Source organism: Benincasa hispida, chromosome 4, assembly GCF_027475165.1.
Source record: "Benincasa hispida cultivar pf3 chromosome 4, pf3_genome.v1.1, whole genome shotgun sequence".
Lineage (NCBI taxonomy): Eukaryota > Viridiplantae > Streptophyta > Magnoliopsida > Cucurbitales > Cucurbitaceae > Benincasa > Benincasa hispida.
In genome coordinates, this window is record NC_143481.1 from 3,667,928 (window position 1) to 3,674,930 (window position 7,003).

Below are 7,003 nucleotides of genomic sequence, written 5' to 3' on the forward strand. Positions count from 1 at the left end.
ACCTCCCTTGACATAATAGTTCGTTTGATTTGTTTAGGATAGTAATAGTAATGAGGGGCCTCGTGATGATAATAATGGTGATGATGACAATAATAGGGGACCTCGTAATAATGATGATCCCCCTTAAACTGATGCAGAAGATACCCTTCGTACCTAAAGAAAATCTAAATAGAGATCTCCATGAGCAGCGGAAGTGGATTGTTCTAAATCCATTCAGAATGAACACAACAATTACAGTCTTAACGGAAACGAACAGATTATGCATAAACAGAGATTACAGCATGCTACAAGAAGATACAAGGGATAGAGTATGCGTACCTTTGAAGAACTATTCTTCAAGTATCCCTCGATCGATTTCTTACGCGTCCAATGAAGCATTCAAATGCAACAAACGGAACAGTCAACAACACAAACAACTAGATGCACCTCAAACCCAATCGAGTCCAACTTGATCCTAGAACTGAAATAGAACACCACCACAAATGTTACCTTGGTATTCTCGGTGTGAGAATTCAAGAGTTGTGGGCTCTGTATGATCTTGGATTGAGGAAGACAGGACGTAGATGATCGAGTAAGTGGGAGATGAAGATCGTCTATCGTATAGACGATGTACTCGATCGTTTAGAAGATGAAGCCCATCGTATAGACTTTGCTACTCGATCATGTAGCAATAATCAAGCGAGTAATTATCGTATAGTCAACTCGTAGCTCGATCGTGTATGCTCTCAACGCTATCGCTTAGTAAAAACACTTTTTATTCGATAGCCTTTTTCGTGAGATTTTTCAAATGAATCATCAATCTAATTTTGAAAAATAATTTTTCTTTTTATCTCACGGTTACCATAAAATTTCCAATAACCCACTCAATTCGGTTATTAGAGAAAAAGAATTAATTATCATATAATAAATATATTATAAATAAATATGATAACCAACTTATCATATTATATTTATAACCCATAATTTTAATATTTCATCATATGAAATATATAAACCATAGTTCTTTTTCTATTTTATGGTATAAATCAAATTTATATTAATTCCTCCAATTAATGTATCTAATACATCATATCAATTATATCAGATATAATTGAATTTCCTCTTGTTAATTTGAACACTTCAAATCAATCCAAAATCTGATTCTTAACTTGAACCCATTGAGCTACCAAGGGGACCTCATGGACATGTAGCTTGAAACTCATTTGCCGTATCCGTAGTGTCACCAGGATAAGGTATCCCTCCCTTATCCTTATACTACAGATCATTTAGGTTATTACTTAAGGCATGATCCACTTGTATGTCTCATATACATGCTTAAGTTACATGAAATAACCACGGATCTTAGTTTATTGGATTTGAGTAAATGCATATAAAATAACATTTATTTTATTAATAACAATGTGTACAAAATATTTACAAACTACGAGACCACCAGGAGAATTAGGACATCAATCCCAACAATCTCCCACTTGTCCTAATACCTCGGGAGATAATGTACAATACATATAAAAAATAGTACAATATACAATAAACTAGGGTATACTATATACCCCAGTATCATCTCCCACTTCCCCTAGACAAGGTGTCGCATGTCCTGTAGACCCAGACTTTCTAGATGACCCTCGAACACTTTCGTCGTGAGAGCCTTTGTAAACAGATCAACAACGTTGTGCTCCGACACGATCTTCGTGACTATCACATCACCACGATGCACAATCTCCCTGATCAAATGATACTTCCGTTCAATATGCTTGCCTCTTCGGTGACTCTGAGGTTCCTTAGAATTTGCCACAGTCCCATTGTTATCACAATAAAGTGTGATCGACAAAGACATATTTGGAACAACTTCCAAATTTGTAAGCAACTTCCTAAGCCAAACAGCCTATTTAGCAGCTTCACAAGTGGTTACGTACTCCACTTCCATAGTGGAGTCTGCGATGCATCCCTACTTGATGCTTCTCAAAATACAACCCCTCCATTCAGAGTGAATATTGAACCCGATGTTGATTTCTGAGAATCTCTATTAGTCTGAAAGTCAGAGTTTGTGTATCCTATAAGGATTAAATCCTTATCTCCATACACGAGTATATAGTCTCTCGTTTTTCGAAGATACTTGAAAATCGTTTTGACCGCCGTCTAGTGATCTAATCCTGGATTGGACTGATATCAACTGAAAATCCCTACTACATAGCAAATGTCAGGTCTAGTACATAATATTGCATACATGAGGCTTCCAACAACCGAAGCATAGGGAATCCGTGCCTGAAGGGTAATAAACACTACTTGGAATTCTGCATTGAGTACCTGATCAACAACTTGTCAATATGATCCCTGAGACAAGGTCAACCTCTTGTTCTTACGATCTTGAATGATCTGGATCCCTAGAACAAACTGTGCCTCTCCTAAATCTTTCATTTGGAATTAGGCGACTAGCCACTTTTTAATGTCAGTCAGAAAACCTACATCATTCCCAATGAGTAGGATATCATCCACATACAACACCAGGGAAGCTACTGAGCTGTTGATGATTTTCTTGTAAACACAGGGCTCATCAACATTTAGATCAAAGCTAAATGATTTGATCACACTATCAAATCTAATGTTCCATGATCTAGATACTTGTTTCAGCTCATAAATAGACCTATTAAGCTTGCAAACCTTTTGCTCTTGATCTAGAACAATGAATCCCTCTAGTTGAGCCATGTAGATGGTCTTCTCAAGATTACCATTCAGAAAGGCAGTCTTGACGTCCATTTGCCATATCTCATAATCATAAAACGTGGCCATGGACAGAAGAATTCTGATAGACTTCAACATGACAACATGTGAGAAATTTTCCTCATAGTCCACTCTCTCGACCTGGGTATAACTCTTTGCCACGAGTCTAGCCTTGTGGATCAGCATGATGGGGTAAAACCTATAACGTATAACTGGATCTACAAGAGAAAACGAGGTGTAGATAGGAAGGTGCAAACCTTTAAGGCAATGCTTGATCTTTCCTGAATCGGTTTTCCCTACGATTGGCTCATTGGGGCGGAACTCTAGAATCTAAAATGAGGAGTTACACTTGCAAGAAAATGTTAAGAAAGTTAACAGTTTTTGGACCTAACAATGGTGACTAATATTTACAATGACAAGGAGTTGTTCTGTATATTGGTTGAGACGATCCCATTTTAGTGAAGGGTACCTGATCACCCTACGGTGACTTTTACCCTAACTCACTAAAATATCATTACAAAATAGATGTCACATAGGGTGCATGATATTATTGCTAAATTTGATTGGTTTTTCAAATGGGTAATGCTTGATTTCTAATGTAAATAATTTGTATGTTTCAGCAAATTCATTATGACTCGTCACGTACACAGCAGTAGGAAGGACACCACCACTTAGAACTCTCGGTATTCTCGGTGTGAGAATCCATGAGGTGTGGGCTCTGTTGAATTTGGTAGAGAGAAAGGGGAAGAGAAGATTGTATACCACGACCAAGCAAGTAGGAGAATACTGGTGTCTATCGTATAGACGATGCTTGATCATTTAGGAAAAGGTACACAATCATTTAATAAATAGGCTGTGATCGTATAGACGATCGTTTGGTAAATGCTCAGGCGTGCTATCGTTTAGAAAAAAGCTAGATGATCGTTTAGCAAATCCTATGCGATCGTTTAGTAAACTTCATGCGTGTATACAATCGTTTAGAAACGTTTGCTATGTGATAGACAGTATACACTAAACGTGAGCGAATTTCTGATCTTTTTGCAAAATGAAAACGATTTTCATTTTATCCTTCAGTTATAAAAACTGAAAGCAACCTCCCACTATCACACAGTTACGAAGAAAAAACCGGCACAACAATTATCATATAATTGTATAATTAAATAATAAATATAATCATATTATATTCATTAACCTATAGTTTAATATCACATCAAATGCAACATATGAACCATAGTCTTTTTCTCCTCCACTAGATATAAATCATATTTATATCATTTTCCTCCAATTAATGTATCTCATACATAAAGTCAACCATATCATATATAATTAACCAATTCAATCATATCTAATCGAACTCTCTCTTGTCAATTTTAACATTTCAAACTGACCTAAAATCTGATTCTAAACTTGAATCCATTAAGCTACCAAGGGGACCTTATGGACCAATGGCTTGAAGCTCAAATGGTACGTGAATAACTGACTAAACTCTTTAGCCACGAAATCCACCATCCGTTAACTGCCAGGCATTCCACAAAGATCGATAGCTGCACTCTTCTCACCATAGATATATTTCTGTGTCCATCGGATATAACCAATCAACTGTACGATAACCTTTCACAGATGCTCGTAAGTACAGCTAGACAATTTTCCGTTTTGCCCCTGTAGTTACATCTAATTCCTTAAGTACTATTGATCCCTCTAATGAACAATATAACATAGTCCTACTATGTGTTGACACCTCTCAGGCCATGAGAAGGTGTGTGGCGCCACATCGTTCAAGCCCCGGAATCAGCCCTTAAGAGAACAATCTATCTACTTACCCCTACTTCGAGGAATGAGTGAATTCCATCTTGTGTAGCCAAGTTTCCAACTCCCAAATCAGACGAATCCCTAAACTGGTAGGTTTGAGTCGGCGAACTGGCCACTCGTACCCATGCAAATCAAAGGACCACCCTCAAAGGCAGAAGTTCCCAACTCACTCAGGATTGAGGTTATGTTACCTATGATCATCCTAGTGAAGTGAAGTCTCTATCATGAAAGACGTTATATAACGAGACTATAACACTTCGTGGTCCGGTCTTATACAAACTCTTTTGTATAGGACGCCTCCGCTCGCATGTCTTCACATGAATGATCAAGATCAGACCATCTGTAGCAAGTCACAACACTTGTAACTATTCTACAAAGCGGGCCGCATCCGTAGCGTTACCAGGATAAGGTTTCCCTCCTATATACATATACTACAGACCATTTTGGTTATCACTTAAGACATGATCCACCTGTTTGTCTCCACATACATGCTTAAGTTACAAACGACAACCAGGAATCTTAGGTTATTGGTTTGTGGTAAAGCATATAAAACATCCAATATTTATAAACAAAAGTGAAGGAAATATCATATATTATATATCACGAGCGTTTGTTCAAAACTATGTTTACATTGCTAAATGCAACCAACCACTTACCCTCCTTGGCAGTTAGTTGCTGTTGATTCTACTCATAGACAAGCATTGCGTCCGCTTATAGACAAGCGTTGCTACAGCTTCACACTAAGCAAATAAAGTTTTCTCACAACGCTCGCGCAACGCACACCTCTCGGTGGTTCATATTCCTATGTCGCATGATTAAGTATGCGATACTCTAACAATCTTACTTAGTGATGCGATGAAAGTAAATGATGCTAAGTAAATGAAGATGGAGATGGAATCGAAGGAAAATATAGAAACGCATTTATCACAAAATGTATTAATTCCTTAAGCCAAAATGTAATACAGTACAAGGAAAGAAGAGAAATGGAGGGATAGCTGGAAGCAATATCTTGCTAACAGCAGATGTCTGTCAAGGCTGCCGGTGGTGCCACGGATGGGCGGTGGAGTAGACTCTCTTGAGCTCTGACTCTGGCGAAGGCTCCGGTCGTCACTCAGAATGATTGAAGAGGATGAAGAACTCTCAAGCTATATTCTCACGCTTTGGTCTGGATCACAAGGATCCACCCGAAAGAAGAAACTTGGATGATTTGAAATTTTGCTCTACGACTTCTATTTATAGAGCTTGATCGCCAATAGCATTTCTGGACCTGCTATGAATCTGACATTCGTGGCGAGATGGTCATTTTCTGAATCTCTGCTGCTAACGACATGGTAGGTGAAATGTCAACATCATCTTTTCATACTCCCGAGGTATGCGTTCATGTTTGCATTCCACCAACCTTGAGGTCATCCCTCTATTATGGTTATTATTCTGTAGCCACAACTTCTGTGTGATGACCGAATTCGCTTGATGGCCGCAACATCCATGCGTTGAACGTATGCATTCGCCTCTGCGATGGAGAGGTCCCCGCATGCAGTCATCTTTACGATAGCCTGGCTTCCGCCCATGCGATCGCTTTCTGCAGTTGCTACAAAAATAAACAATTGAACACATAATAATGCATAATAGTGGGTTAGCTGAGATTCTTAATACAGATCGGTGCAAACTTGTTTTCTCATGAATTCCTAACATATTCGCCACATATTCTTCTTAACAACCCTCATAATTCTAAATAAAACGCCTATAATGACATGCATTTCTACCCATCATCATACCCCCAAACAGAATCATGCATGTCCTCAAGCATGCTTTATACTCAAGAAATTCATAACTCATCCTCTGACTTTCCTTTGCGATGACCAGCCTCTCAGGATATAATTTACTCATACCTCTAACCATGGTAGCCACGCTCGCCTCCACTTTGGCTACTTCCCTATTCTAAGCTTAAATCCGGAAAGCCTCTGCTCAAAAAGCTTCTACTCATTCCCCGCAACTTTGCATTTAGCTTTTAAGAATGCATTCGTTGGAACAATTCAAAGTTTTTCGATTTCTTATTAGAATGCGGCGTTGAACCTGGTTATACTCTTCGTTTTGGCTTGCCCCCACGTGTGTCATGCAGACAACCAACTTTGATTGTGTGCCATATTCAATTTAACTCTTGTCTTTGCTTAATTTGGCTTGCGCCAGACAGAGAAGTTGCACTTATGCATTGATCCTGGCGACTTACTTTCGTTTTAGCTTGCCCCCACAGGTATCATGCGGACATCCAACTACGGGTAAGTGTCTTTCACAATTTAACTCTTATTAGCATGGTTTTCCCCTATGCTGACAGTGGAGTTGTTATTCCCAATTTTTTTTTTTGAATAACATCGCAATATAGTGAACGCATTTCTCCGTGATCGCTGCCACCCCCAAATTAGAGGTTGGCAGTGCTCTCGCCGCAAAGCTAAAGACAAACACAACAGGAATGCAGTAA